The sequence below is a fragment of the Ranitomeya variabilis genome, chromosome 6, assembly GCF_051348905.1.
Source record: "Ranitomeya variabilis isolate aRanVar5 chromosome 6, aRanVar5.hap1, whole genome shotgun sequence".
In the NCBI taxonomy this organism is placed as follows: domain Eukaryota; kingdom Metazoa; phylum Chordata; class Amphibia; order Anura; family Dendrobatidae; genus Ranitomeya; species Ranitomeya variabilis.
The window spans coordinates 343,774,786-343,787,598 of record NC_135237.1 but is presented as its reverse complement, the minus strand read 5'-3'; the positions used below and the strand labels follow the sequence as shown (position 1 = coordinate 343,787,598).

Here is a 12,813-nt window from a genome sequence, read left to right as displayed (position 1 = left end):
CATCTGGTCTATCCTGAATTGCAACCTTTCATCAATTTTTCTCTGCCATCCACACCCAGGGAGATTATCCACAGTGCCATGGGTTGTAGACTTCTTGATTATGTTGCACACCGTGGTTGGACAAAGGAACATCAAGATCTATGGAGATGGACTTGTAACCTTGAGATTGTTGATATTGTTACTGTTACTTGCCATAGGTGAGTTTGAATGAGCATCATATGTTTGAAACAAAACTGTTTATCCACACTTTTGGAAAGGTGCCAACAATTTTGTCTCCCTAATATTGGGGTTTATTGTGAAATTATATCAAATTTGCATTTTTTTCTCTATTTTTTTGTGTTATTTCAATACACACAAAGCAAATAAACGTATATAACTAAACATGTGTAATTGCAATAATTTTCTGGGAGAAATACTTCATTTTCTAGAGCAATTTCAAGGGTATCAAAACTTTTGGCCATGACTGTATTTTTACAATAGTATTTCATTTCTATGTGCTATCAGCATTAAAAAAATGAACATTACACTTATCCATATAATTTCTTAATGATCTGTTTATCCGTTCTGTTAAAGTGTATGTCACTTTGCTATGCAAGTCTTTGAGTCTCCATTAAATAAGATGCCACACTGAAGCCATCCGTTTTAAAAATCCAAAATAGTTGGGTGCCCCAAGTACAAAAATGTTTCTGAAAGTCGTCATAATGTGCTGCCGAGAACGATGATGTTTTGTATAGCACAAAAGATCATTTCTCCCGACAAACAAGTATTTTGCTTGTTCATCAGGTGATCGGTAGCATGTTTAGACTGCAAGTTTATTGTAAACTGAAAATCCATAGGCATGCTCATTCACGACAATCGTGCAATGTAAATGGATCATTAGCAATATATTGAAGAGTAAATAAAAATTAGAAACATTTATCTTTATATTCAAGGTATTGAAAAAGCTGAAAATTAGCGACAGCCTAAAAATTATCAATGGGCTTTTTAGGCCTACTTCGCATGTTGCATATTTAGAGCAGAATTTACACATAGATTTCTAAAATCAAATCTGCATCTTAAATCCGTAAATATTTATTGTATTTATTAGTACATTTTTATGTACGTTTTTTTTCAAACACACTAAAAAAGATGACATAACAATGGTTGACCAGCAGTTTAGCCTTTAGATTTATAGCCGCCATTTAAATGAATGGGTAAAATAAGCATTAAAAGGTGCTTTTCCATAACAGACTTTGACATACCACAGATTTTAAAAAAAGCAACAAAAACCAATTTGCATGGAGACTATGTCCACCCCCAAAAAGGCAACATATATCTGAGATTAAAGCACCACTCTAGTTTTATATTTCTAATAATATAAAATATAATCTATGGGATTATAATCTAAGGAATTTAGATTAGTTGCACCACTCCAGCAATGCAATAAAAAAAAAAGCTGGAGTGTTGCTTTAAGTCAAAACTCATCCACTTTGCTGGTACTGCAAAATGTTGATCAAGTAAAACCGCATCAAAGTGTGAACTGGGCCTTAAATGCAGAATCACAAACTACACTATGTAAAGGAGGTAAGTAAAAAAAAATCACGTAGAAGAAAAAGAATGTCTTCATAGTTAAGCAATTTAATAAATGGAAAGCAATGATTTTTGAGCATTTCCTAGCTGTGGAGTTGTGATTGTTTTCCTCCTGCCTGCATTCCTCTTTTTTGGCCCACGCATAACTTAGATTCCTTCTGACTGGTTTGCTTTTCCTTCCATAGTGAGACTGAGTGTGCCAAGCAGACTTGGAGAAGTCCAGGCAGACTAGACATGAGCTGAACACCAGCCATACCTCACTATTTAGCTCACCGTCTGAAAGCTTTCAGGCCCAGCCAAATAAAAGTGAGCTTTCTTTATAGTTAATTGATTTGAGATCTGCATAGTCTTTAAAGTTTCCTGTCTATGCAAGGAAAAAAAAGGGACCTTAAGGCTAGGTCTACACAGCGAAGTGTTGTGTGAGGCCGGCGTCACACTGGCGTATTGCATCCGATGTGAGAGCATCGGATGCGATATGCTAATGACACTCGGCTCCTGCTCGCAGCAGAGCAGGAGCCGAGTGTCATGTGTCTGTGCTCCAATTCTCTCGCACAGGGAGGATCGGAGCACAGCTGCGGAGGAGGCGAAGAAAAGAATTTCTCCATCTCCTCCATTGCTGGGGTCTGCTTATAACGCACGTCACTCGGATGATATCCAAGTGATGTGCGCTGTCTCACTCGCACCCATAGGCTTATATGGGTGCGAGTGAGCCGAGAGTTTTCCTCGGTCCGAGACAATCGCAGCATGCTGCGATTGTCTCGTACCAAGGAAAACGGCTGACAAAAAGTCGGCTGCTGGGAGCTGCCCCATATGTTAACATTGGTCCAAGTGCAATGCGATTTTTTATCGCATTGCACTCGGCCGTTTAAAACGCCAGTGTGACGCCGGCCTAACACTAAAATCGCAGTGATACACTGCAATATTGGATGTAATTATTTTTATAGTGTCATACTGTGACCTGCAACACACTGCAACACAGCATATGTTTAAAAGTGTTGGATCATCTGTTGCTAGTCGCAAGTCGCACATGATACATTCGAAGTCGCACACTATACACGCCCTAGACTTCATGGAAGGTGGCATGTGACATGCGACTTCTGCATGAGAATGGCTGTTTTATTACCAGCAAAATTAGAGCTCTAAAATAGTCATACAGCAGCATGGCGCACACAACTATCAGAAATGGTTTTTTACATGTAACGTTTCAGAGACACATCTTGCCCATGTATCATTAGACTTAGACTATTTTTTTTGTTTTTATAATGCACTGCCTATTGTCTAAATTAGTGTAAGGTACTTTTGAGAAACTATGATAATGGATATAAAAGTACACATTTATTGAAGAACTTGTCAGGTGATTCATGCTGTCTAAACCACGGTGAGCTTGGCTGCACAATTGCAGCCAGGTATATTTTTGTCTAACACAATGTGGCATTTCAGAGAAAGTATAGTCAAAAGATCCGGCCAGAAAACAGCGGGAAACAAAACTTTTTCCAGATAGAGGTGACTAACAGGCTTCTCCCATAGCAAGAGACCTTTCAATCAACTGGCACAGTTTTGGCACTAGCCGTCAGTCATAGTGGCACGGCTGATGCAGCTTCAGCCACTGCTCAATATTTAGTGAAATAACAAGTTACCAACACAACCACATATTATAGAGGATTCCAAACTTTTACACATGTACAGGGTGGAGCGCGGTAATTTGCTTTTTTGCACTACATGCTGTGGCGGCACTGTCGGTCGAAGAGAGGGGAGAGTGGGTGTGGCTTACAGTGGCTGATGGGAGATTTGTATTCCTCCGCCTTTCAGTTGCCATCATGCAGTGGACACGTGAGGAGAGGTCATTTTGTGTTGAAGCGTATTTTTCAAATGCCCACTCGATCATTGCAGTGCAGCGTGCTTTTCGTTTACAATTCGCTATTCCTCCACGCAGACGTGTTCCTGGACGGCAATCAATTGTAAATTGGGTGAATGCATTCAGAACAGCAGGGAATGTGTCATGTGTACGAAGGGGACCTGAGAGAAGGATTACAACACCACAAAACATCGAGAGAGTTAGAGCAGCAGTACTGCAATCTCCGAAACGCTCTGCTCGGAAGCAATCATTTGCTCTTGGCATTTCAAGACGTTCTCTCCACCGGATTCTTCATGATGAACTGAATTTTCACCCGTATAAAATGTGCGTGGTCCAACAATTGTCAGCACGGGACTATTTGACACGGCGGACCTCTTGTGAAGACATGTTAGCAACGATACCCTGTGACGCAATTGTGTTTTTTTCTGATGAGGCACATTTTCACCTCAGTGGGTGTGTAAACAAACAAAATATGCGTTACTGGAGTGAAACAAACCCCAGAGAAGTTCACGAGAGACCTCTGCATTCGGACCGCGTCACTGTGTGGTGCGCCATATCACGAGTAGGCATCATTGGTCTTTACTTTTTTCAGGAAAACGGTCGTGCCATAACTGAACTCCGAACGGTACTTGTCTATGATACAGGATTATTTTCAGCCGGCTCTTGAGGCAATGGAACTAGAGGATACATGGTTCCAACAGGATGGTGCCACTGCACACACAGCGAGGGTTACCATGAATTGTTTGAGGCAAATGTTTCCTGGACGGCTTATCTCTTTGAGGGGAGATGTGAACTGGCCAGCACACTCACCAGATTTAGCCCCATGCGATTTTTTCCTTTGGGGTTACCTGAAGTCTAAGGCCGGTTTCACACGTCAGTGATTCCGGTACGTGAGGTGACAGTTTCCTCACGTACCGGAGACACTGACACACGTAGACCCATAAAAATCAATGCATCTGTGCAGATGTCATTGATTTTTTGCGGACCGTGTCTCCGTGTGCCAAACACGGAGACATGTCAGTGTTCGTGGGAGCGCACGTTTTACACGGACCCAATAGAGTCAATGGGTCCGCGTAAAACACGGACCTCACACGGACATTCTCCATCTGGGGTCCGTGTGCGTGCAGGAGACAGCGCTACAGTAAGCGCTGTCCCCCCCACATGGTGCTGAAGCCGGTATTCATATCTTCCCTGTAGCAGCGTTTGCTATAGAGAAAATATGAAGAATAGTGTTAAAAATAAAGATCCATGTGTCCGCCGCCCCCCCACCCCCTGTGCGCCCCCCCGCTGGTCAGAAAATACTTACCCGCTCCCTCGCTCCTTCCTGGTCTGGCCGCGCCTCCTACTGTATGCGGTCACGTGGGGCCGATCATTTACAATCATGAATAGTCGGCTCCGCCCCTATGGGAGGTGGAGCCACATATTCATGACTGTAAATGATCGGGCCCACGTGACCGCATGCAGGAGAAGCCGCGGCCAGACCAGGAAGCAGCGAGGGAGCGGGTAAGTATTTTCTGACCAGCGGGGGGGCGCACAGGGGGTGGGGGGGGGGCGGCGGACACATGGATCTTTATTTTAAACACTATTCTTCATATTCTCTCTACAGCAAACGTTGCTGCAGGGAAGATATGAATCGCAGCTTCAGCACCATGCAGAGTGGGTACCACACGCTCCGTGTGGTACCCACTCGCCATACGGGCGGCACACGTGTGCCGCACGTATGGCCTCCGTGAGTTCCCAGGCACACGGACACGGATAACTCCGGTACCGATTTATTCCGGTACCGGAATTATCTGGACGTGTGGGACAGCCCTAAGGTGTATATCAACCGTCCCAACACCTTGGAAGACCTAAGGAACAATATTGAAGCTGAAATTGGCAGAATACCAGTGGACATGCTTGTTAGAGTTCATGAAAACTTCAGAAAACGTATGCAGCAGTGTGTGGATAGCGAAGGTCGACATTTGCCAGATACACTATTTAAAACCATGTAATTTAAAAATTCCATTACTGTTCAGTATAATTAAAATATAAAATAAATTTTTCTAATGATCATAATTTTTTTATTTCATTCCCAAATCAGCAAATTACCGCGCTCCACCCTGTAATATCAATCATGGACCCCCATATGGATACTTTGTCATAGCGGACACATCAATTACATAACGACCCAATTCTACTAGGGAATAAACGATGTACTAGTCCAATTTAAAATTTTATATACTCCTTATTAGATATAATAAAAGAACAAAAATTGCCAGGTGTGTGTCAAATGCAACCATGAAAAACACTTATACCAAGACACTTCGTGAGCAGTGTATGTAACCGTGCTCTGGCACTGCCTTATAGTCGGCTCTGCAGTGCATCAGCTTTGGGCAGGCTCTCAGTCAGTGTTGGGCACGTGATTACAGCCTCTGCTCACTATGTACTGAGCAGTGAATGAAGCCACACCTGCCGGGCTTCTATGACTGAAAGTTGGAGGCTGCCAGGAGGAATCAAGATTATTTGCTCTTGGCAGCCGGGCTGTCAGTGTGGCGGCCACATGTCTTTAGAACACTATTACCCTGCATATTAACCACATTTCTGCAGGCTAATAATGTTTGGGACATGACAGGTTCCCTTTAATCACAAAAAGACCAAATAAAGCCCAGTGTGAGACAGATACAATTAGGTATACACAAAAGAAACAATTAAATGAGCTAGGCTGTAATAGAAACACATAGAAAAAGAAAAAAAGAGAAAACACTTCATAGGCAGCACTGTAGAAATAAAACAGTGTGGAAATGGAGACAAAACTCCTACATTGTGTAGTTATACAATGACCATAACATCAAGAGTTAGCTTGCAGGTAGAATAGAGTCTGCAAGACCCACCAATATCCTGCCAATGGATTGGATAAATAGATAAGCGCTAGTGATAATGTTGAGATAATGGGAGTCATTGGCCATTGCTGCTTAACCCACTACATCAATGCAACGAGTCCACCTATCAGTGTGGCTTCGGACACAATGAGTGAAAGCTCAGCTGTCCAGTCTGGTGCAGGGGCCTGCTGAGCTGTCTGTGCAGTGATTGACAGCTAGGCTGTTCAATCTTAGTCTGGGGGGTGCTGAGCTCCCTTCAGGTATTCAAGCTATAAAACATGAGACAAGTCAAACAGTGACAGTGATGGGTTAAAACCGGCGCACAGGCCGTAACTGCAACAAAAGAGGAACAACACGGCACCCATCATAGGAAACATAAAGGTTCAGGCTCATATGGAGACCGTCCACAGGCTAACAGTATATAGTTGGATTATGGAGTATATATATACTGTTAGCCTGTGGACGGTCTCCATATGAGCCTGAACCTTTATGTTTCCTATGATGGGTGCCGTGTTGTTCCTCTTTTGTTGCAGTTACGGCCTGTGCGCCGGTTTTAACCCATCACTGTCACTGTTTGACTTGTCTCATGTTTTATAGCTTGAATAAAATTGATTTTGTTCTACTTTAGGACTGGTACACCATTTTTTCTTTTGTGGTTATGTTATTATTTGGTGTGTCCTGCACACTTGTTTCCATTTAGGCTTCCCTGCATGGTACCATGCTGGTTCTATTGTTTGGGAGCCTTATTTGATTTCTACAATTTCATATCCCTTCAGGTATTCCCTGTTCCAGTGATTACTTAGCTACTTAACCAAGCTGTTTCGCCCAGATGGCTGACAGCTGTAGCTTTCAGCTCTGTGTGGCTTATTCCTCTGTGCCTTGTTCTCAGCATTCTGACTTTCTGATACTTTGTTGTCATACCCTGGATTTTCCTATTGACTACCCATTTGTATTACCCCTTTTGCTCTGATCCGCTATATTCTTGGTATTCTAACCTCGGACCGTTACCTGACTATGTCTTTGTCTCTTCCCTCTGTTTATGACATATCCTCCTGGCTATTGACTTCAGACTCCTTGACTATCCCAACTGATGGCTTGTCTGTGAGAAGTGACTCAGAGTCACAACCAAACTCTGGGTGCAAACAGAACTTTATTGAATGTGCATGTCAACAACGCGTTTCACAGACGAGCTATCTTTATCATCAGGTAAAAATGCCAATTGGTAATATTTGGCTGATGAAAAATATGGACCATCTTCAAAAACATTGTTGTCTCTAAAGCTGCAAAATGAGGCAAAGCAACTATTATATGTCACTACTGTGTCCACAACCTGTCTCCTCCATACATCTGTGACCTCGTCTCCCGGTACTTACCTTCACGCAACCTCCGATCCTCACAAGATCTCCTTCTCTACTCCCCTCTTATCTCCTCTTCCCACAATCGTATACAAGATTTCTCTCGCGTATCACCCCTACTCTGGAACCTTCTACCACAACACATCAGACTCTCGCCTACCATCAGAATCTTCAAAAAGAATCTGAAGACCCACCTCTTCCGACAAGCCTACAACCTGCAGTAACCACCGATCAACCAACCGCTGCACGATCAGCTCTATCCTCACCTACTGTATTCTCACCCATCCCTTGTAGATTGTGAGCCTTCGCGGGCAGGGTCCTCACTCCTCCTGTACCAGTTATGACTTGTATTGTTTAAGATTATTGTACTTGTTTTTATTATGTATACCCCTCCTCACTTGTAAAGCGCCATGGAATAAATGGCGCTATAACAATAAATAATAATAATAATAATAATATGGCAGTAGCAACAAGTGGGACCAAGTTATCTTTCCTTTTATCTAAATACTTTTTTCTATTGTGTACTTGCAGAAACTAGAAATATGGGAAGTCAAAATGCTGTACTCAGCTCTAAAAATATAAATGAAAGCACATAAATAATCTCAATGAAAAAGGCGATGGTGGGATGGATTTTTTGCTATTTTTGATCAAAAACAGTATTACTAAGAACCATGAGTTATTTAAGTGCACTTGCTTTTTACTTATTTAGTCACAGCAGGGTTTTTTGCTTATTTTGTGCGCTTTATGGCCAATGTGAACATGCGTTTATGTGCTGCAAGTATACCAACTTAATCCAAGATCAATTTTTGTGTTTTTCTTTGTATTTTTGCATTTTGTGCAAGCCGGGGCGTAGCCTCCCTTTTCTGAGCTGGCAGTCACATTTAAAAGCTTCCCCAGACTGGTGTCCATAGATTGGGACTCGGTCCTTTTGTCTGCCCTTATTCACACACTGAGGTCAACTCTGACACATGGTAAGGTTTTTAATATTAGACAGCGTAGAACCGTCCTGATCAGGGCATCTTGGCGATGGTGGGATGGCTTTTATGCTATTTTTGATCAAAAACAGTATTACTAAGAACCCTGAGTTATTTAAATGCACTTGCTTTTTACTTACTTAGTTACAGCAGGGTTTTTTGCTTATTTTGTCTCTTGTAGGTTTTATCTGATTGTAAGAGCCTGTTATATTACTACTAATAAAAAAACATTTGTAACAATACTTCTCCAAATTAAATGCAAAGCAATGAACTATAAAAGTATCACTTTTTATCACTTGGTTGCTTATTCCTAAAATGTAGAACTTTGGAAATTATTAATAGTAAGTAGTCATCTTCTGTCTTTTCCTGTCAGTCGCTGAATTGCTCGATGCTAAATATGCATCTTAGTGATGCTTTGTAAACAGTGAAACATGTCTTCTGACTTATTAAAACCTTTAAAAATGCAAAAGACAGAACACATTTCATGTAGCCTACAGGAACATTTTTAAGTTAACATCACTTAAAAGGCTGGACTTGCGCATACATTGGAAATGCAAATGAAAGACCTTAACGAAGTGTATCACTATCTTTATGTCTACAGATTCAAGAACTGTGGCTTCTAAGAATGCAGAATTATCATGCAGACATCTCTGTGCTGGAGAACAGAAGGGCTGCTATTGTGGGCAGAGAAACTAATTCCTACTGTGCATATTTTGGTTAGTGGAGGATTTGCTTCTGTATTGTTTCCTATCTCTCTTTAGCTGACTCCTAGTACCCTCAGGGTCCACATTTGTAATAGATGATTAGCATAATACGGACATGCATGCAAATGTAATAGCACTTACAAGGGTAATACAGGTGTTTAGGTCACATAACATATAACCTGCACCATAATATATAGGTGAAGTGATAGAAGTAATAAGATATGGAATTTGTAGGATTAGAGTCTCTGCAGACGACCATATCAAAAATCATACATGTTTCATCCATGGACGAGTTTTTTGTAATTTCATCCGTGTGCAATTTGTGTCAGTTTTTATATCTGTGTCACTGTCACAAGTCTGTTGTCGGGTGACCTGGGACCAGGGGCTCTTCTTTCCCTGTCCTTAATGCTAGGGGGCGCCCTAGCTCGCCCTGTTCCCCAATGTTACTTCTTAAGCTGAAGATGCCAGCACCACTTACCTTGCCTTATCTCCTGAATCCGCCCTCTGTTTGTACCCTTCCCCCATCCAGGGAAGAGGGGAGTAGCAGTGCATCATAGTACACCATCCAGACGAACAAGGTAACACGAACAAGGGCAACTGAGAATACCAGGCATACAAATATTCACTCACATATACAGAGGAATGCACCAGGGAGTGGAGAATGGGGTAAAACCAATGCAGGAGAAGAAAGGGAATTATCACACTTACTAAACCAAGCAACAGTCACAGATAAATCCATCAAACGCCTACTCTTATAACCACCAACTACTATCCTCTCAGCCATGCAGCATAAGCTACCTCTGATGATGTGTGTCAGTCAGGACCCAGATTATATAGGGGAAAGGAGTCGCTAATCGTGCTCAGCTGAGAGCCTTAGCTCCCAGCGCTCTCAAAATAGCAGACTAACATCTGTACTGCCAAAAAAATTTACACTATTTAAAAAGGTGAAATGCTTCTATTCAGCACAGGAGTAGAAGCAATCAGACGCTGTGGTCTCCTGCGTCCTCTTTGCCATGGTAACCCCATGACAGTGACACTGTAATGTCTGTGTGTGACCCATTTTCATACATCTACTCTAAAAAGTGTTCATGATGCTCATGATCAAATAGTTTCCAAGGTTTACAGTAGAAATGTGTCCATAAAAATGGGATGCCATTCGGATATTCCGTGTGGGATCTGATTTTTTTGTGCAGCAATAGCTTCGAATGCGTGAGTCTCATCCAATATACGCATGAAAGTAGTACATGTGCACTGACGATCAGACCGAGTAAAAATTCTTTAATCTGAACAGCCCTATTGAATAACATAGGTCAGTGTGAAACAGAAAGAGGTTGTCATAGATTTACATTGAGAGCTAGTGAGCGTTACCTATGACGTCTGGTCAGTCAATATCACAGTGGCCACTTGAGCACAGGATCTGTACTCACAGGGTCAGGCAGGGTAGATACTACCTCTTGCCTCCCTAAACCTCTTAGTGACAGAACCAATTTGGTACTTAATGACCAAGCCAATATTTACAAATCTGACCACTGTCACTTTATGAGGATATAGCTCAGGAATGCTTCATCGGATCCAACTGATTCTGAGATTTTTTTTTTGTGACATATTGAACTTCATGTTAGTGGTAAAATTACTTCAATATGACTTGCGTTTATTTATGAAAATAACAGAAATTTGGCAACAATTTTGAAAATTTAGCAATTTTCAAACTTTTAATTTTTGTGCCCTTAAATCAGAAAGTCATATCGCACAAAATAGTTAATAAATAACATTTCCCTCATGTCTACTTTACATCAGCACAAGTTTGGAAACAGAATTTTTTTTGTTAGGCTGGGATCACACATGCGAAAAAGTCGGCCGAGTCTCGCATGTTAATACCCGGCCCTGCCACCTGCACTCCGGAGAGGAGCGTGCGGCTCCATGTATTGCTATGCGGCCGCACACTCTGCTCTGAACTGCAGGCGGTAGCTGCAGGCAGTAGGGACGGGTATTAACATGCGAGACTCGGCCGACTTTCTCTCATGTGTGATCCCGGCCATAGGATGTGATAAGGGTTAAAAATTGACCAGCGATTTCTCATTTTTCCAACAAAATGTACAAAACCATTTTGTTAGGGACCACTTCACATTTGAAGTGAGTTTGGAGGTCAATATAACAGAAAATGCCCAAAAGTGACACCATTCTATAAACTGCACCCCTCAAGGTGTGCCAAACCACATTCAAGAAGTTTATTAACTCTTCAGGTGCTTTATGAGAGCTAAAACAATGTGGAAGGAAAAAAATTAACATTTTACTTTTTTCAGAAAAAAATTATTGAGACTCAAACCTTTTTATTTTCACAAGGGTATCAGGAGAAAATGGACCACTAAATTTGTTGTGCAATCTCTCCTGAGTACACCGATACCCCGTATGTGGGGGAAAGCCACTGCTTGGGCGCATGGCAGGGCTCAGAAGGGAGGGAGCACCGTTTGACTTTTTGAATGCAAAATTGATCAACGCAAAATAGCTGTAATCAATGGCAGGCGCCGTGTCTCATTTGGAGACCCCCTGAAGTACCTAAACAATGGAAACCCTTAATTCTAAAGGTACCTTCACACTAAGCGACGCTGCAGCAATACAGACAACGATGCCGATCGCTGCAGCGTCGCTGTTTAGTCGTTGTGTGGTCGCTGGAGAGCTGTCACACAGACAGCTCTCCAGCGACCAACGATGCCAAAGTCCCCTGGTAACCAGGGTAAACATCGGGTTACTAAGCACAGGACCGTGCTTAGTAACCCGATGTTTACCCTGGTTACCATTGTAAAAGTAAAAAAAAAAACACATACTCACATTCCGGTGCCCGGCGTCCGCTTCCCTGCACTCCTCCTGCATCCTGTGTCAGCGCCGAACATCTCCGGCATCTCCCACAGAGCAGAGCGGTGATGTCACCGCTCTGCTTTACGGCCGGCACTTACACAGGATGCAGGAGGAGTGCAGGGAAGCGGACGCCGGGCACCGGAATGTGAGTATGTGTTTTTTTTTTTTACTTTTACAATGGTAACCAGGGTAAACATCGGGTTACTAAGCGCGGCCCTGCGCTTAGTAACCCGATGTTTACCCTGGTTACCAGTGAAGACATCGCTGGATCGGTGTCACACACACCGATTCAGCGATGTCAGCGGGAGATCCAGCGACGAAATAAAGTTCTGGACTTTCAGCAACGACCAGCGATCTCACAGCGGGATCCTGATCGCTGCTGCGTGTCAAACACAATGATATCGCAATCCAGGATGCTGCAACGTCACGGATTGCTATCGTTATCGTTGTAAAGTCGCTTAGTGTGAAGGTACCTTAACTCCAACCCTAACACAGCCCTAATCCCAACCCTAACCCCAACACACCCCTAACCCTAATCAAAACCATAACATGAGCCTAACCACAACTCTATCCCCAACGCAACCCTAACCCTAGCCCCAACCCTAACCCTAGCCCAACCCTAACCCTAGCTCTGACCCC

At 42.7% G+C, this 12,813-nt stretch overlaps 1 long non-coding RNA gene across 1 annotated transcript in view; it reads left to right on the top strand.

Moving 5' to 3' along the window:
- LOC143781159 (uncharacterized) overlaps window positions 1–9,296 on the top strand; it is a 116,560-nt gene extending 107,264 nt beyond the window's left edge. The window contains exon 3 of the long non-coding RNA XR_013216594.1: window positions 9,216–9,296. This is a non-coding gene — a long non-coding RNA (uncharacterized LOC143781159). The remainder of the gene's footprint in view (window positions 1–9,215) is intronic.
- The last annotated feature ends 3,517 nt before the right edge of the window (window positions 9,297–12,813 follow it).